The 19,256-nt window shown below is 40.4% G+C and overlaps 1 long non-coding RNA gene across 1 annotated transcript; it reads right to left on the minus strand.

Annotated features, from left to right (window-relative positions):
- Positions 1-553: 553 nt before the first annotated feature.
- LOC135533061 (uncharacterized) lies at positions 554-8,614 on the minus strand. The gene is made up of 4 exons (XR_010454444.1): positions 8,396-8,614; positions 5,399-5,466; positions 3,796-3,894; positions 554-767 (listed from the first exon to the last, which is right to left on the minus strand). It is a non-coding gene; the product is annotated as an uncharacterized LOC135533061 (long non-coding RNA).
- Between the last annotated feature and the right edge of the window lie 10,642 nt (positions 8,615-19,256).

Here is a 19,256-nt window from a genome sequence, read left to right on the forward strand (position 1 = left end):
GTGCAGGGTACCAGGTAGTTGAGGTAATAATGAGACTATAAGGTTAACCAGTACTGAGTCAATGTGCAGGGTACCAGGTAGTTGAGGTAATAATGAGACTATAAGGAGAACCAGTACTGAGTCAATGTGAAGGGTACCAGGTAGTTGAGGTAATAATGAGGATATAAGGAGTACCAGTACTGAGTCAATGTGCATGGTACCAGGTAGTTGAGGTAATAATGAGACTATAAGGAGTACCAGTACTGAGTCAATGTGCAGGGTACCAGGTAGTTGAGGTAATATGTACATGTAGGTAAAGGTAAAAGTGACTAGAAAATCAGGATAGAGATTACCACTCCTCATCCAGGGAGTGCACACACACACACACACACACACACACACACACACACACACACACACACACACACACACACACACACACACACACACACACACACACACACACACACACACACACACACACACACACACACACACACACAGAGGAAACATTGTGTCTGTTTGATATTGTTTTAGGACTATGAAAATGGACAAAATTATTAGCCTATGGATTATGAAAACAACAACAATAAATGGGAAAATGAAAGAGGAGAAATGACTAGAGACAGTGTTGTTTAACTCACTGACCAGGACCCATGAGTTCTTCTTACCTTTGTTCAGAAGAAAAGTCTCCCTCTCTAAACTGTATAGGTAGAAGCATAGACCGGTCACTCTTCATGGACACACAGCTGGGAACAGGGGAGGCTGGTCTCTCCTGCTGGATTGGTCTTCAACACAGAGACAAACATTACATCTCTCATCTACTCTGAGCTCAGATGGGGAAACATAAGAAGAGTTTCACAAATAGAAATGACTTCCAGACGTTAGTTAATGGCGCGCGAGCAGTGTGTCATTTTTAATGACGAAATGGTAACTAGGATGTTGCTGGTCGAGTAGCTAGCTTGCTTACCGAGCTGTACCCGAATAGCTTGGTTAGTTAGCAGGTCGTTCTGTCCCTCGTCTCGATGATGAATCCGGTGAACCACAAAATGAAACAAGGATAGAGAGTGAAAAGGATCTGGCTACACTCACACTGTCCCTGACTGTAAAGAAAAAAGCAAATTGAACAGTAAACTTCGATGTCTCAACACTGTAACAAACTCCGTCGTTATTCCCCAAGATCACCTCAGTCCACTCTGCGCGTAACCGGCTTGGCGCCACACCGAACGTGGACGCGGACAGTTCTGTACGGGGACGCGGACAGTTCTGTACGGGGACGCGGACTGTTCTGTATGGGGACGCGGACAGTTCTGTATGGGGACGCGGACAGTTCTGTATGGGGACGCGGACAGTTCTGTACGGGGAGAAGGACAGTTCTGTACGGGGACGCGGACAGTTCTGTATGGGGACGCGGACAGTTCTGTACGGGGACGCGGACAGTTCTGTATGGGGACGCGGACAGTTCTGTATGGGGACGCGGACAGTTCTGTACGGGGACGCGGACAGTTCTGTACGGGGACGCGGACAGTTCCAGAACGCGGACATGAGCAGTGCCAGTCAAACCCAGTCTTGACAGTGGGTAACATTGGTAATATTCATTTTTTATCATTATGTAAAACAAACATTCTGTTTTTTTATAACAATATGTTGAGATCAGGGACCATACCCACAAAGTGTCTCAGAGTAGAACATTGGTCGTATAAGTGCTGAGAATAAAGACAGTTTACACTTTATGGGTATAAATTAAAGCTATGCATGAAGTCTCTAGTCCCACCTCGTCAGCAGATATTTAGGACACCACGTGAGCTGTCCTAAGTAGTTAAGAGTTAACAGCAGGTGTCTTGATAATACTATAGAATAATGCAGTGAGTCAGTGGTTCCTGAGCCACATGTAATTGCTTTGGAGTAGTTTAAAATAATGTTTTGATATTTGATATGATCAATCCATTAATAATATATGTCTTGTGCTTTTGGCAATGATTTATGTGTAATAATGATGTATAACAAGTGATACCATGTATGTCTGCATAGCATTTTGTCTTCATTTTGTCAGATTAACTCATGCTTATTCCCCAAGATTAACTCAGGTTTTCACCCAGTGGCTAAGGAGTTGGACCTGTGGCCTAAAGTTGGCTGGTTCAAATCCCGGTGGAAAATTTGCTAACTGCTAGGGGTTTGCGTGATGTCATTTATATTCCGAGGTTGTTTACTCGCAATATTAGATATTAAGGTGATTTTTTATAATGCATGTATACTAAGGTTGAGGTTCTGACTAGTGATTATTTACCTGGGATTCAATACCTGCTATAGTCACTTGTTTTTCTCACCCAATAGCAACACAGCCCTAATAGGAGATATACAGCTAACTAAAGTAATGAGACCATTTTAGAAAATCATGAGACATATGGGCTGTGGTTGCTGCTATTTTATGTCCATCATATTGCTGCTTGTAGACTATAACTGATGCTTCGTGGTCCATCATATTGCTGCTTGTAGACTAAAACTGATGCTTCATGGCCCATCATATTGCTGCTTGTAGCCTGTAACTGATGCTTCATGGTCCATCATATTGCTGCTTGTAGACTATAACTGATGCTTCATGGTCCATCATATTGCTGCTTGTAGACTATAACTGATGCTTCATGGTCCATCATATTGCTGCTTGTAGCCTATAACTGATGCTTCATGGTCCATCATATTGCTGTAGTTAAGAGTTAACAGCAGGTGTCTTGATAATACTATAGAATAATGCAGTGAGTCAGTGGTTCCTGTGCCACATGTAATTGCTTTGTAGTAGTTAAAATAAGGTTTTATATTTCTGTATGATCAATCCATTAATAATATAGACCTACATGCAACAGCAAGTCTTGTGCTTTTGGCGCTGAGTTATGTATAATAATTATGTATAACTGCATAGCATTTTGTCTTCATTTTGGCAGATTAACTCATGCTTATTTCTGAAGATTAACTCAAGTTGGAGTTGGAGCTGTGACCGAAAGGTGGCTGGTTCGAATCCCGGGCCGGGCGCTGGAAAAAACAGGTGGAATTGATCTGACCACTGGAGGGCTGCTGGGTTCACATCCTCAAAACATGAACCTTTTGTTGATCAGAACTCTAGATGTTCTTCTTCACTGAACCCCAAAATATATATATAACTTTTATTGATTTCATATTTTAAGGAAGTGATAGAAGCCTTTTTGGCTCTATAAGGAACCTTGTTTTCTAAACACATTTTTCTTTTGATTATTTAATTATCTACATCATGTTATTTGAGAGTGTATAATAATAAACACGTTTACATCATGTTATTTCAAGTTCTCCCTTTGGAGCACAACATCACATTGTTAAATAATAGTCCTAAACTTGGCATGGCTATAAATTGGGCATTTGAAGGCATCTTGGGTGTAATATGAGTTTGATGAAAATGAACATTGTTGCAACGTTGTAGGCAACATTATTGGCAAGGGACTTGATACCGACTATGCCAAAGATATTTAGAGTTGTTAAACGGGTGTGAAGATTTGTACATTGCAACGAGTACAGTCAGGGTTCCGTGGAACCCCTGCAGTACCTCCACAGACCCCGGATTGAGAACCCCTGCAGTACCTCCACAGACCCCAGATTGAGAACCCCTGCAGTACCTCCACAGACCCCGGATTGAGAACCCCTGCAGTACCTCCACAGACCCCGGATTGAGAACCCCTGATTTAGCAGATGCTCTTATCCAGAGTGATTTACAGTAAGTGCTTTCATCTTAAGATAGCTATTTATTTTGGAAATAAACTTAATAAATTCTTCATAAAATTGTGATCTTACCTCTTAGCTTTGGTGTCATGTCCCCCAGAGAGATGCATTTTAGAGGCAGGGCCCCCCTCCTCTCTCTCCCCAGAGAGACTCATTTTAGAGCACTGACCCCTAAACAGAGATCCAACATGTTGGTTGTGGTTAATATGGTGACAACTAATTACTGAATGTCAATTGTTCACATTTATCCATTATCTCTTTTGAGAAATAAAACATTTACTAACAGACATATAGAAACAGTCAGGTGATTTAATGCAATCACATGAATATGTAGTTGTGACATTTCATCTCCATGGCAACTGTCTGTAATAATAATAAGTCACTGTTTGTTAAGGTAGTTATAGACAGTACAGCAACAATAATAATAATAATAAAAATAATAACAAGTCACTGTTTGTTAAGGTAGTTATAGACAGTACAACAACAATAATAATAATAATAATAATAAAGTAGACTAGGTTATAATGTATAGTAGTGGTTTGTTAGTGATATGTAGCTGTTATTTTATGTAAAGTAGACTAGGTTATAATGTATGGTAGTGGGTTGTTAGTGATATGTTATATTATGTAAAGTAGACTAGGTTATAATGTATAGTAGTGGGTTGTTAGTGATATGTAGATGTTATATTATGTAAAGTAGACTAGGTTATAATGTATAGTAGTGGGTTGTTAGTGATATGCAGATCGAGGTCTACCAGTAGCAGGACAGAGAATGTACTGTATATAACCTACATATCATAGATGACCAGTCTAAACCTGTTCAGATCAGTTCACATAATGTTATAGTCTTACCAGTTGCAGGACAGAGAATGTACTGTATATAACCTACATATCATAGATGACCAGTCTAAACCTGTTCAGATCAGTTCACATAATGTTATAGTCCTACCAGTAGCAGGACAGAGAATGTACTGTATATAACCTACATATCATAGATGACCAGCCTAAACCTGTTCAGATCAGTTGACATAATGTTATAGTCCTACCAGTAGCAGGACAGAGAATGTACTGTATATAACCTACATATCATAGATGACCAGTCTAAACCTGTTCAGATCAGTTCACATAATGTTATAGTCCTACCAGTAGCAGGACAGAGAATGTACTGTATATAACCTACATATCATAGATGACCAGTCTAAACCTGTTCAGATCAGTTCACATAATGTTATAGTCCTACCAGTAGCAGGACAGGGAATGTACTGTATATAACCTACATATCATAGATGACCAGTCTAAACCTGTTCAGATCAGTTCACATAATGTTATAGTCCTACCAGTAGCAGGACAGAGAATGTACTGTATATAACCTACATATCATAGATGACCAGTCTAAACCTGTTCAGATCAGTTCACAGAGACCATCAGGTTTGTCAGCATGATAAGTGATCATAGTTCAAACCTACTCTGACTATTTAATGTCTGACATCGACTAACCTTATAATAGTGTGTAGAAAGCCAAGACCAACGAGAGTTTGCCCATCTTTCCTACGTCTCAACACATTTATCTGACTTCTAATGTACTGAGAAATGTGTCACAGTTTCAACAGCCATTTTATAACTGCGTAGGCTACAAACATACTTTTAATTTCATATGAGGAAATCACATAACTTACAGTCACTGGTGCAGACGCCTGTTTTCTTACAGATGAAGTAGTTTTCGCAGGCAACTCATTCAACCAGCCTAAACAACAGTCAATAAAAGATGTCAATCGGTCAAAGGAGAATACATGAAAGACAGGTGTTTTGCTACAGATGTTGGATCTTAATTTGAGACAGTTTACTGAAGCAGAAAAATGATGTGGATTATAATTAACATTTTAAAGTAGAAAGTGGAAATGACAAACTTCAGAAGCCTTTTAAAACATCAAATACACTGCAAGTTTTAGTTTTCCTGCAACAGGGTGATCAAAGTCAGATCCTACATCTGTACAGAGATGATGTCTTTATCTGAAAAAGGAAGTTTGAGTTATTAGCAATGAAGTTGCAACTGTCAGCTACTGTAAACCTCAGTGATTGGATGTTATAGACCCCAATCTGAACAGTTTCTTCCCCGTGGTTACAGCCTTTAGCTCTATGCTCAGTCTACCTAGTTCAATATATTGTTGTACGTAAACTTTGTGCAAACTCCACCGCCTGTATTCTGTCTCTTAATGTTTTCTTTCACTAGCAGCACCATGTCACCATGTTAAATAATGTGTTCAGATGTAGGATCTTTCCAACTCTGAGGACATGTCATTGTGATGTCATTAGTTACATTTCAACCTGTTGATGAAGGCAACTAGAAGGCTGAACCCAGAAGACAACTCTAAATCAACACTTACTGATATTATCCTAAAATCCTTTCACTCGTATTATTGTGTCTCTTTGTTCAATGAATGTGGGGCAGCCTGTGCTGTTAATATAGTTGAAAACAGCGGGCAGGGAGGTCAACACCCTACGTATTGCACCAATAGGGTTAACCCACATGGTGGGAATTGTTACCTGGCTCACACAAAAGCATGTCTCAGACACCAATGTAGCAAACAGCGGGGCAGGGAAGCGAACCCAGGTTGCATGTGTTAAAGGTGAACAACCTACGCATCGTGCCATTGGCATCAATTGGGTAACTTGGTTGGAATTGTGACGTGGCTCATATAGTGTGGATCACTACACTATAGAGAAACTATGATACAATTACATTATCATATGAAATGTAGAGGATCACTACACTATAGAGGAACTATGATACAATTACATTATCATTTGAAATGTATAGGATCTCTACACTATAGAGGAACTATGATACAATTACATTATCACATGAAATGTTAAATCTAGTAAAAAATGTACTATAATATATGAATGTTGACATATTGAATTTGACTTGACCACGTCCAGTCAGCTCCATGTTGTGTGATTAAACTGACACCAACCTGTCTCAGTAGAAGTAGACTGTTAGGAGTGTTTTACTTCCATTCACTATACTAACATTACACCAGACATTTAATTTATCTACTGTTAGGAGTGTTTTACTTCCATTCACTATACTAACATTACACCAGACATTTAATTTATCTACTGTTAGGAGTGTTTTACTTCACTATACTAACATTACACCATACATTTAATTTCTCTACTGTTAGGAGTGTTTTACTTCACTATACTAACATTACACCATACAGTTAATTTATCTACTGTTAGGAGTGTTTTACTTCCATTCACTATACAAAAATAACACCATACATTTAATGTCTCTACACACTTTACAATAATCCCTGGGAAGATTTTCACCTTGTAGCCTGAATTCACAACCAGAACATGTCAAGTCATTGAGATATTTTCTGTTCTGTTCTGTATATTCTGATGGGTGAGGTCTGAGCTGGAATGTGAAGCTAACTGAATCTGGCTAACTTTAGAAAACCAGTATATCTAGCTAGTATCATAGTTTACCCCTCAGGTTACAATCAGGTTTCAGCATCAGGCAGGTATCAACATGCCGAGTCGTAGGCAACAACCTGGGTTGTGTTCATTAGTTTACTCCACAGCCAACAGTTTTAAATGGCACTAATGAATACACACAACCTGTTTTGAGGAAGTGTAAGTTGTTAGTCTTTCCACAATATTTATTTGTCTCTTTCACACAAAATACCTCCCTGAGTGAAAAGCATTAACAGTAGATTAGAAAGAAAAAATGTTTGTTTGTTGCTTGTTGTTTTTTAAGCCAGTTTTGAGAAGACAAGTCTATAGACCTATGATACAGTAGGAGATCACCCTGGTCTATAGACCTATGATACAGTAGGAGATCACCCTGGTCTATAGACCTATGATACAGTACAATCTTAGAGTAAAGGGTTCCAAACAGGTCCTCTGGCTGTCCCCGTAGGAGAACGCTTTTGGGTTCCAGGTAGAATTCTCCTGGCTTCTATGTAGAACCCTCTGTGGAAAGGGTTCTTCATGGAACCCAAAAGGTTTCTACCAAGTACCAAAAAGGGTTCTGCAAAGGGTTATCCTATGGGGACAGCCAAAGAACCCTTTTAGATTCTCGATAGTATAGGAGTGATCACCCTGGGGCACACAGATGTGCACAGAACAAATTCACCCCACGCATCTAATTAATGTCAAAAACATTTTTAGGAGAGTAGGACTATTATAACACTGTCCACCAACAATATCATCAACTATATGAATACACATAACAACATCATCAACTATATGAATACACATAACAATATCATCAACTATATGAAAACACATAACAATATCATCAACTACATTAATACACATAACAATATCATCAACTATATGAATACACATAACAATATCATCAACTATATTAATACACATAACAATATCATCAACTACATTAATACACATAACAATATCATCAACTATATGAATACACATAACAATATCATCAACTATATGAATACACATAACAATATCATCAACTATATGAATACACATAACAATATCATCAACTATATGAATACACATAACAATATCATCAACTATATGAATACACACAACAATATCATCAACTATATGAATACACACAACAATATCATCAACTATATGAACACACATAACAATATCATCAACTATATTAATACTCATTACAATCGTCGTCTTACCTTTTATCTCTCAATAGAAACACAGTCTGAAGGATCATCGGGTCGTCAAAAGTTAGTTTCATTTGCCCTGCTCATTTACATATCAGGTTCTGCCTGTTCTCTCTCCCTCTCTCTTTATAGCTCTTACAATGTGTCTTGGCATACATTCTACAACTGTCTGGAAATCTATTCTTCTGTCTCTCTCCATTACTTTCTCTGTGTCGTCTGTTGCTGTCTCTGTGTCCTGTCTGGTGTCTCTCTCCATCATATCCTATTCTGTTGTTGTCTCTGTGTCTTGTCTGTGTCTAACTCCATCATATCGGCCTGCTATAATACAACATTCACAACATGACAACACAACTACATAACACCATTAAATACAGTTGGAATGTAGTTAGAACTCAAACTGTTTCCATCAAACAGAAAAACAACAACAAATCTGGATCAACACATTTAGATTTCTAGATGCTGCACTTTGCTGTTTCATTACCCAGACAGCTGTTTAAGGTCATACCAAGGCAGAGTGTAGTATCAGTACTTAGGGGTCATAGGTCAGACCAAGGCAGAGTGCAGTATCAGTACTTATGGGTCATAGGTCATACCAAGGCAGAGTGTAGTATCAGTACTTAGGGGTCATAGGTCAGATCAGTGGTCATGGCTGATATGCATGGACAAGAAAACAAACTTTAAAGCCATTTTTCTCAGATTCACTGTTTGTGTAGATGCTGTTTGTCTTTGTAGGACAGTAGTTCAGGTGGCTGTTTGTGTAGATGCTGTTTGTCTTTGTAGGACAGTAGTTCAGGTGGCTGTTTGTGTAGATGCTGTTTGTCTTTGTAGGACAGTAGTTCAGGTGGCTGTTTGTCTTTGTAGGACAGTAGTTCAGGTGGCTGTTTGTGTAGATGCTGTTTGTCTTTGTAGGACAGTAGTTCAGGTGGCTGTTTGTCTTTGTAGGACAGTAGTTCAGGTGGCTGTTTGTGTAGATGCTGTTTGTCTTTGTAGGACAGTTGTTCAGGTGGCTGTTTGTGTAGATGCTGTTTGTCTTTGTAGGACAGTAGTTCAGGTGGCTGTTTGTCTTTGTAGGACAATAGTTCAGGTGGCTGTTTGTGTAGATGCTGTTTGTCTTTGTAGGACAGTAGTTCAGGTGGCTGTTTGTCTCTGTAGGACATTAGTTCAGGTGGCTGTTTGTCTTTGTAGGACAGTAGTTCAGGTGGCTGTTTGTGTAGATGCTGTTTGTCTTTGTAGGACAGTAGTTCAGGTGGCTGTTTGTCTTTGTAGGACAGTAGTTCAGGTGGCTGTTTGTCTTTGTAGGACAGTTGTTCAGGTGGCTGTTTGTGTAGATGCTGTTTGTCTTTGTAGGACAGTAGTTCAGGTGGCTGTTTGTCTTTGTAGGACAGTAGTTCAGGTGGCTGTTTGTGTAGATGCTGTTTGTCTTTGTAGGACAGTAGTTCAGGTGGCTCTTTGTATTTATAGGACAGTAGTTCAGGTGGCTGCACTTAGTCTGCCTGTTGTCCCTCCCATCGGCATGGTTACACCTTCCTGAAAACAATGACTCCATACTTTGCTGAAACGTGTTCTGCCAGTTCATGTCCTTAAAGACTAGAATGTTCCAATGTGGTTAGCCAAAGAGATGACAAGATAGTTCACACATGCATCGTTCAGGGTAACTGTCAACCAGACATGTCACATTTCTGGTTGGTCCAGAACTAGTTTCCTGCTTGTAGCAGGCCGTGTTCACAGGAATCCTCTCCTCTAACTAGAAGTCATGTGATTTCATGAGGATGTTGTTCTGCAGTGAGAGTGGAATGCAAGTCAAGGTGTCCTGGGATGAATGTCAACTAGATTTATAAACAGCACTGTTAAATTAACTGTTGTAATAAAAAAACATCAATGCTGTCATTTTCTTTATGTTGGTTAGCTTTTAAAGTGTTTGATTGTCACAGACATCAGATTGGTTGTGTGAAATGTGTTGTTTTACAGGGTCAGTCATAGTAGTATGATAGGTGTTGTTGTACAGGGTCAGTCATAGTAGTATGATAGGTGTTGTTTTACAGTGTCATAGTAGTATGATAGGTGTTGTTTTACAGGGTCAGTCATAGTAGTATGATAGGTGTTGTTGTACAGGGTCAGTCATAGTAGTATGATAGGTGTTGTTTTACAGGGTCCGTCATAGTAGTATGATAGGTGTTGTTTTACAGGGTCAGTCATAGTAGTATGATAGGTGTTGTTGTACAGGGTCAGTCATAGTAGTATGATAGGTGTTGTTTTACAGGGTCAGTCATAGTAGTATGATAGGTGTTGTTGTACAGAGTCATAGTAGTATGATAGGTGTTGTTTTACAGGGTCAGTCATAGTAGTATGATAGGTGTTGTTGTACAGGGTCAGTCATAGTAGTATGATAGGTGTTGTTGTACAGGGTCAGTCATAGTAGTATGATAGGTGTTGTTTTATAGGGTCAGTCATAGTAGTATGATAGGTGTTGTTGTACAGGGTCAGTCATAGTAGTATGATAGGTGTTGTTGTACAGGGTCAGTCATAGTAGTATGATAGGTGTTGTTTTACAGGGTCATAGTAGTATGATAGGTGTTGTTTTACAGGGTCAGTCATAGTAGTATGATAGGTGTTGTTGTACAGGGTCAGTCATAGTTGTATGATAGGTGTTGTTTTACAGGGTCAGTCATAGTAGTATGATAGGTGTTGTTTTACAGGGTCAGTCATAGTAGTATGATAGGTGTTGTTGTACAGGGTCAGTCATAGTAGTATGATAGGTGTTGTTTTACAGGGTCAGTCATAGTAGTATGATAGATGTTGTTTTACAGGGTCAGTCATAGTAGTTTGATAGGTGTTGCTTTACAGGGTCATAGTAGTATGATAGGTGTTGTTGTACAGGGTCAGTCATAGTAGTATGATAGGTGTTGTTTTACAGGGTCAGTCATAGTAGCATGATGTTGTTTTACAGGGTCAGTCATAGTAGTATGATAGGTGTATCTATCTATCTGACCATACCAGTTACTGACCACCACCACTCTAACCACTAGTCTATCTGACCATACCAGTTACTGACCCACCACTCTAACCACTAGTCTATCTGACCATACAAGTTACTGACCCAACAGTCTAACCACTAGTCTATCTGACCATACAAGTTACTGACCCAACAGTCTAACCACTAGTCTATCTGACCATACCAGTTACTGACCCAACACTCTAACCACTAGTCTATCTGAACATACCACTGACCATGTGGACACCTCCTAGTGGTGGGGTTGTTAGGAGTGTTTATCAGACAATGTGGACACCTCCTAGTGGTGGGGTTGTTAGGAGTGTTTATCAGACCCTGTGGACACCTCCTAGTGGTGGGGTTGTTAGGAGTGTTTATCAGATCATGTGGACACCTCCTAGTGTTCTGGTTGTTAGGAGTGTTTATCAGACCATGTGGACACCTCCTAGTGGTGGGGTTGTTAGGAGTGTTTATCAGACAATGTGGACACCTCCTAGTGGTCTGGTTGTTAGGAGTGTTTATCAGACTATGTGGACACCTCCTAGTGGTCTGGTTGTTAGGAGTGTTTATCAGACCATGTGGACACCTCCTAGTGGTGGGGTTGTTAGGAGTGTTTATCAGACCATGTGGACACCTCCTAGTGGTGGGGTTGTTAGGAGTGTTTATCAGACCATGTGGACACCTCCTAGTGGTGGGGTTGTTAGGAGTGTTTATCAGACCCTGTGGACACCTCCTAGTGGTGGGGTTGTTAGGAGTGTTTATCAGACCATGTGGACACCTCCTAGTGGTGGGGTTGTTAGGAGTGTTTATCAGACCATGTGGACACCTCCTAGTGGTGGGGTTGTTAGGAGTGTTTATCAGACCATGTGGACACCTCCTAGTGGTGGGGTTGTTAGGAGTGTTTATCAGACCATGTGGACACCTCCTAGTGGTGGGGTTGTTAGGAGTGTTTATCAGGCCATGTGGACACCTCCTAGTGGTGGGGTTGTTAGGAGTGTTTATCAGACCATGTAGACACCTCCTAGTGGTGGGGTTGTTAGGAGTGTTTATCAGACCATGTGGACACCTCCTAGTGGTGGGGTTGTTAGGAGTGTTTATCAGACCATGTGGACACCTCCTAGTGGTGGGGTTGTTAGGAGTGTTTATCAGACCATGTGGACACCTCCTAGTGGTGGGGTTGTTAGGAGTGTTTACCAGACCATGTGGACACCTCCTAGTGGTGGGGTTGTTAGTAGTGTTTATCAGACCATGTGGACACCTCCTAGTGGTGGGGTTGTTAGGAGTGTTTATCAGGCCATGTGGACACCTCCTAGTGGTGGGGTTGTTAGGAGTGTTTATCAGACCATGTGGACACCTCCTAGTGGTGGGGTTGTTAGGAGTGTTTACCAGACCATGTGGACACCTCCTAGTGGTGGGGTTGTTAGGAGTGTTTACCAGACCATGTGGACACCTCCAAGTGGTGGGGTTGTTAGGAGTGTTTATCAGACCCTGTGGACACCTCCTAGTGGTGGGGTTGTTAGGAGTGTTTATCAGACCATGTGGACACCTCCTAGTGGTGGGGTTGTTAGGAGTGTTTATCAGACCATGTGGACACCTCCTAGTGGTGGGGTTGTTAGGAGTGTTTACCAGACCATGTGGACACCTCCTAGTGGTGGGGTTGTTAGGAGTGTTTACCAGACCATGTGGACACCTCCAAGTGGTGGGGTTGTTAGGAGTGTTTATCAGACCCTGTGGACACCTCCTAGTGGTGGGGTTGTTAGGAGTGTTTATCAGACCATGTGGACACCTCCTAGTGGTGGGGTTGTTAGGAGTGTTTATCAGACCATGTGGACACCTCCTAGTGGTGGGGTTGTTAGGAGTGTTTATCAGACCATGTGGACACCTCCTAGTGGTCTGGTTGTTAGGAGTGTTTATCCTCCTAGTGAGAAAGAAATGTTTTTCCCAATTTCTCTTTAAATTATTATTAGTATTATTTATAGTAAAATCAACTAAATGTTCATAACGACAGATGTCCTTATATAATGTGTGATTTTCCCAGATGAAGTTGAAAAGCATCTAATCAACCTCTTTCCCTATTTTGTGGTCAAGATGTAGGAACTGGGCTGCAAACAACTTCTGTATGACTGACGCCTTTAGTGATTTAGTCTAATGCTTTAATATTTAACATTCTGCCCTCCGAATTCATATCGAAGGGGCATTTGTCATTAGTGCAAATCTGTTCTGTGACAATATCTAATAATAATAATAACTTTGTAAATCAGGATGCATTATGAAAGGACAATAAGAGACGGTGGTAATATATTTCCTTTTAGAGACTATAATACATGACAACCAGGTCATTTCAGTTCCTCTTAGAATCACAACCTCAGTGGAACAACAGTTTGTCATTTCCCACAGGTACAGTTCTCCTGAACAAACAAGTGCAGGACTGAGGAATAGCAATTCTTACCTTGTTCTAAATTCAATCACCTTCTTCATCCTCATCATTCAGTTCATTGAAATACAGTTTTGAAGTTGTGCACAATTATCAGTTTCTGTTTGGTTTATGCCGCCCCTTCATTCACTGTCAGCTACATCAGCCCATTCATTCACTGTCAGCTACATCAGCCCATTCATTCACTGTTAGCTACATCAGCCCATTCATTCACTGTCAGCTACAACAGTCCATTAATTCACTGTCTGCTATATCAGCCCATTCATTCACTGTCAGCTACATCAGCGCATTCATTCACTGTCAGCTACATCAGCCCATTCATTCACTGTCAGCTACATCAGTCCATTCATTCACTGTCAGCTACATCAGCCCATTCATTCACTGTCAGCTACATCAGCCCATTCATTCACTGTCAGCTACATCAGCCCATTCATTCACTGTCAGCTACATCAGCCCATTCATTCACTGTCAGCTACATCAGCCCATTCATTCACTGTCAGCTACATCAGCCCATTCATTCACTGTCAGCTACATCAGACCATTCATTCACTGTCAGCTACATCAGCCATTCATTCACTGTCAGCGACATCAGCCCATTCATTCACTGTCAGCTACATCAGCCCATTAATTCACTGTCAGCTACATCAGCCCATTCATTCACTGTCAGCTACATCAGCCCATTCATTCACTGTCAGCTACATCAGCCCATTCATTCACTGTCAGCTACATCAGCCCATTCATTCACTGTCAGCTACATCAGCCCATTCATTCACTGTCAGCTACATCAGTCCATTCATTCACTGTCAGCTACATCAGCCCATTCATTCACTGTCAGCTACATCAGCCCATTCATTCACTGTCAGCTACATCAGCCCATTCATTCACTGTCAGCTACATCAGCCCATTCATTCACTGTCAGCTACATCAGCCCATTCATTCACTGTCAGCTACATCAGCCCATTCATTCACTGTCAGCTACATCAGTCCATTCATTCACTGTCAGCTACATCAGCCCCTTCATTCACTGTCAGCTACATCAGCCCATTCATTCACTGTCAGCTACATCAGCCCATTCATTCACTGTCAGCTACATCAGCCCATTCATTCACTGTCAGCTACATCAGCCCATTCATTCACTGTCAGCTACATTAGACAAATTAGCGCCTTGGAACCCAAGAACATAGTCAGTGCTCTACCTCCCCCTTGTGGTGGTGTGGAGCAATGCAATAAGCAGTCAAGCATAATCTCAAAACTAAGTAGATCTGTAAGTAGATCTGTACGTAGATCTGTAAGTAGATCTGTAAGTAGATCTGTAAGTAGATCTGGAAATAGATCTGGAAATAGATCTGTAAGTAGATCTGTAAGTAGATATGTAAGTAGATCTGTATGTAGATCTGTAAGTAGATCTGTACGTAGATCTGTAAGTAGATCTGTAAGTAGACTGGAAGTAGATCTGGAAGTAGATCTGGAAGTAGATCTGGAAGTAGAGCTATAAGTAGATCTGTAAGTAGATCTGTAAGTAGATCTGTAGGTAGATCTGTAGGTAGATCTGTAAGTAGATCTGTACGTAGATCTGGAAATAGATCTGTAAGTAGATCTGTAAGTAGATCTGTAAGTAGATCTGTAAGTAGATCTGTATGTAGATCTGTAGGTAGATCTGGAAGTAGATCTGGAAGTAGATCTGTAAGTAGATCTGGAAGTAGATCTGGAAGTAGAGCTATAAGTAGATCTGTAATTAGATCTGTAAGTAGATATGTAAGTAGATCTGTATGTAGATCTGTAAGTAGATCTGGAAGTAGATCTGTAAATAACTTAATCTTTAGAAAGCAACACTCAACCTTTCAAGGATAAATCCCTCTGCAACCATTGGTTCAACTTCTTTTCATTTGTTTTCTTCAATAATAAGTACACACATTGAATGAGCATATTTTCTGTTGATCCTTAGATATGGTAATCCCAAGGTATGTTACATTTTCCTTAAGTGGAATATTGCAGATAGAGGGATTCACACAGTCTGTAACATATGTCTATCACACAGTCTGTAACATATGTCTATCACACAGTCTGTAACATCTGTCTATCACACAGTCTGTAACATATGTCTATCACACAGTCTGTAACATATGTCTATCACACAGTCTGTAACATATGTCTATCACACAGTCTGTAACATATGTCTATTCCTCATGAAGACAGATTGGGTCTCCTCTATAATTGCATCCAACACTGCTTTCATTCTTTTTGCAAATATAGAAGCTAATATTTAGTAGTCGTTGTTGAGAAGACAGACTGGATGTAAATTATAGAGGAGAAGCAAGTCTTTCTTGGGTTTATGGATGAATGTAATCAGACCTGGAGTCAGACTGGGAGGGAGAGCATTATTTACAATGTAATCAGACCTGGAGTCAGACTGGGAGGGAGAGCATTATTTACAATGTAATCAGACCTGGAGTCAGACTGGGAGGGAGAGCATTATTTACAATGTAATCAGAAAAGACCAACAGAAAAGGGACAAACTGTTCTGTAAACAGTTGTGTAAAACTCAGGAGATACACCATCAGTCTCAGCAGATACACCATCAGTCTCAGCAGATACACCATCAGTCTCAGCAGATACACCATCAGTCTCAGCAGATACACCATCAGTCTCAGCAGATACACCATCAGTCTCAGCAGATACACCATCAGTCCCAGCAGATACACCATCAGTCTCAGCAGATACACCATCAGTCTCAGCAGATACACCATCAGTCTCAGCAGATACACCATCAGTCTCAGCAGATACACCATCAGTCTCAGCAGATACACCATCAGTCTCAGCAGATACACCATCAGTCCAAGGAGACTTGATGACTTGATGAGGACACCTCACAGTACTGTAGAAGATGAGGACACCTCACAATACTGTAGAAGATGAGGACACCTCACAATACTGTAGAAGATGAGGACAACTCACAATACTGTAGAAGATGAGGACACCTCACAATACTGTAGAAGATGAGGACACCTCACAATACTGTAGAAGATGAGGACACCTCACAGTACTGTAGAAGATGAGGACACCTCACAATACTGTAGAAGATGAGGACACCTCACAATACTGTAGAAGATGAGGACACCTCACGATACTGTAGAAGATGAGGACACCTCACGATACTGTAGAAGATGAGGACACCTCACAGTACTGTAGAAGATGAGGACACCTCACAATACTGTAGAGGATGAGGACACCTCACGATACTGTAGAGGATGAGGACACCTCACGATACTGTAGAGGATGAGGACACCTCATAATACTGTAGAGGATGAGGACACCTCACAATACTGTAGAAGATGAGGACACCTCACAATACTGTAGAAGATGAGGACACCTCACAATACTGTAGAAGATGAGGACACCTCACAGTACTGTAGAAGATGAGGACACCTCACGACACTGTAGAAGATGCAACTAAAGATGGAGATTAATGTGGGATCATCTGTGATGAGACCAGTCATATTTAAATGCTGAATTTTATTATTTTTAGAGGTATTTTTCTAACCTGAAAAAAAATCTGATATATTTTGTCCACACTCCATTTCTTCCTACATCTGACACAGGTTCTGTCTGCTTTCAGTCTATACATATCATCCACCTGGTGTTGTAGATCAAACAGAACAGATTCATCCTCCTCCATTTCTACCTACATCTGACACAGGTTCTGTCTGCTTTCAGTCTATACATATCATCCAACTGGTGTTGTAGATCAAACAGAACAGATTTATCCTCCTCTGAAAGACTTTCAACAGGCTTTTGAACAAGACAGGTGATCTTTGAAATTACACTTTCTTCTTCAGCTCTCCTGGTCTTGGCAACAATAACATGGGAGTTTCTTGCATATTTTCCAACCTTAAAAAGCACCCAGTTATTACTGTATGAATTGTTATTCATAGCGTTGTTCCAGAAGTGTTTAATTACATTGTTTATCTCCATCTGGACCAACTCATGTTTTAATATAGAGCTATTAAGCTTCCAATAGGATGCTCTGCCAGGGCCATTATCAGAGATAAACAGTGTAATGTCAATATAAACAGCTCTATGGTCAGTACGGGCCATTATCAGAGAAAAACAGTGTAATGTCAATATAAACAGCTCTATGGTCAGTAAGGGCCATTATCAGAGATAAACAGTGTAATGTCAATATAAACAGCTCTATGATCAGTAAGGGACATTATCAGAGATAAACAGTGTAATGTCAATATAAACAGCTCTATGATCAGTAAGGGCCATTATCAGAGATAAACAGTGTAATGTCAATATAAACAGCTCTATGGTCAGTAAGGGCCATTATCAGAGATAAACAGTGTAATGTCAATATAAACAGCTCTATGATCAATAAGGGCCATTATCAGAGATAAACAGTGTAATGCCAATATAAACAGCTCTATGATCAGTAAGGGCCATTATCAGAGATAAACAGTGTAATGTCAATATAAACAGCTCTATGATCAGTAAGGGCCATTATCAGAGATCAACAGTGTAATGTCAATATAAACAGCTCTATGATCAGTAAGGGCCATTATCAGAGTTCAACAGTGTCATGTCAATATAAACAGCTAAGAAAAAATGATTCATCTGGACAACATGATTAATGTTTCCACTGTCCATACCTGCCTACTCCTTTAACACCAGAGACAACATGATTAATGTTTCCACTGTCCATACCTGCCTAATCCTTTAACACCAGAGACAACATGATTCATGTTTCCACTGTCCATACCTGCCTACTCCTTTAACACCAGAGACAACATGATTAATGTTTCCACTGTCCATACCTGCCTACTCCTTTAACACCAGAGACAACATGATTAATGTTTCCACTGTCCATACCTGCCTACTCCTTTAACACCAGAGACAACATGATTAATGTTTCCACTGTCCATACCTGCCTAATCCTTTAACACCAGAGACAACATGATTAATGTTTCCACTGTCCATACCTGCCTACTCCTTTAACACCAGAGACAACATGATTAATGTTTCCACTGTCCATACCTGCCTACTCCTTTAACACCAGAGACAACATGATTAATGTTTCGACTGTCCATACCTGCCTACTCCTTCAACACCAGAGACAACATGATTAATGTTTCCACTGTCCATACCTGCCTACTCCTTTAACACTGGAGACAACATGATTAATGTTTCCACTGTCCATACCTGCCTACTCCTTCAACACCAGAGACAACATGATTAATGTTTCCACAGTCCATACCTGACTACTCCTTCAACACCAGAGACAACATGATTAATGTTTCCACTGTCCATACCTGCCTACTCCTTCAACACCAGAGACAACATGATTCATCTGGACTATTAAAAGGACCAGGATGAACCAAACTAGTTGACAGTCAAAGACTTAGAAGGGAGGATTAAATCTCCCCAACATGTAATTGTATCAAGAAGACTTT

This window comes from Oncorhynchus masou, unplaced genomic scaffold (genome assembly GCF_036934945.1).
Source record: "Oncorhynchus masou masou isolate Uvic2021 unplaced genomic scaffold, UVic_Omas_1.1 unplaced_scaffold_2188, whole genome shotgun sequence".
Classification (NCBI taxonomy): domain Eukaryota; kingdom Metazoa; phylum Chordata; class Actinopteri; order Salmoniformes; family Salmonidae; genus Oncorhynchus; species Oncorhynchus masou.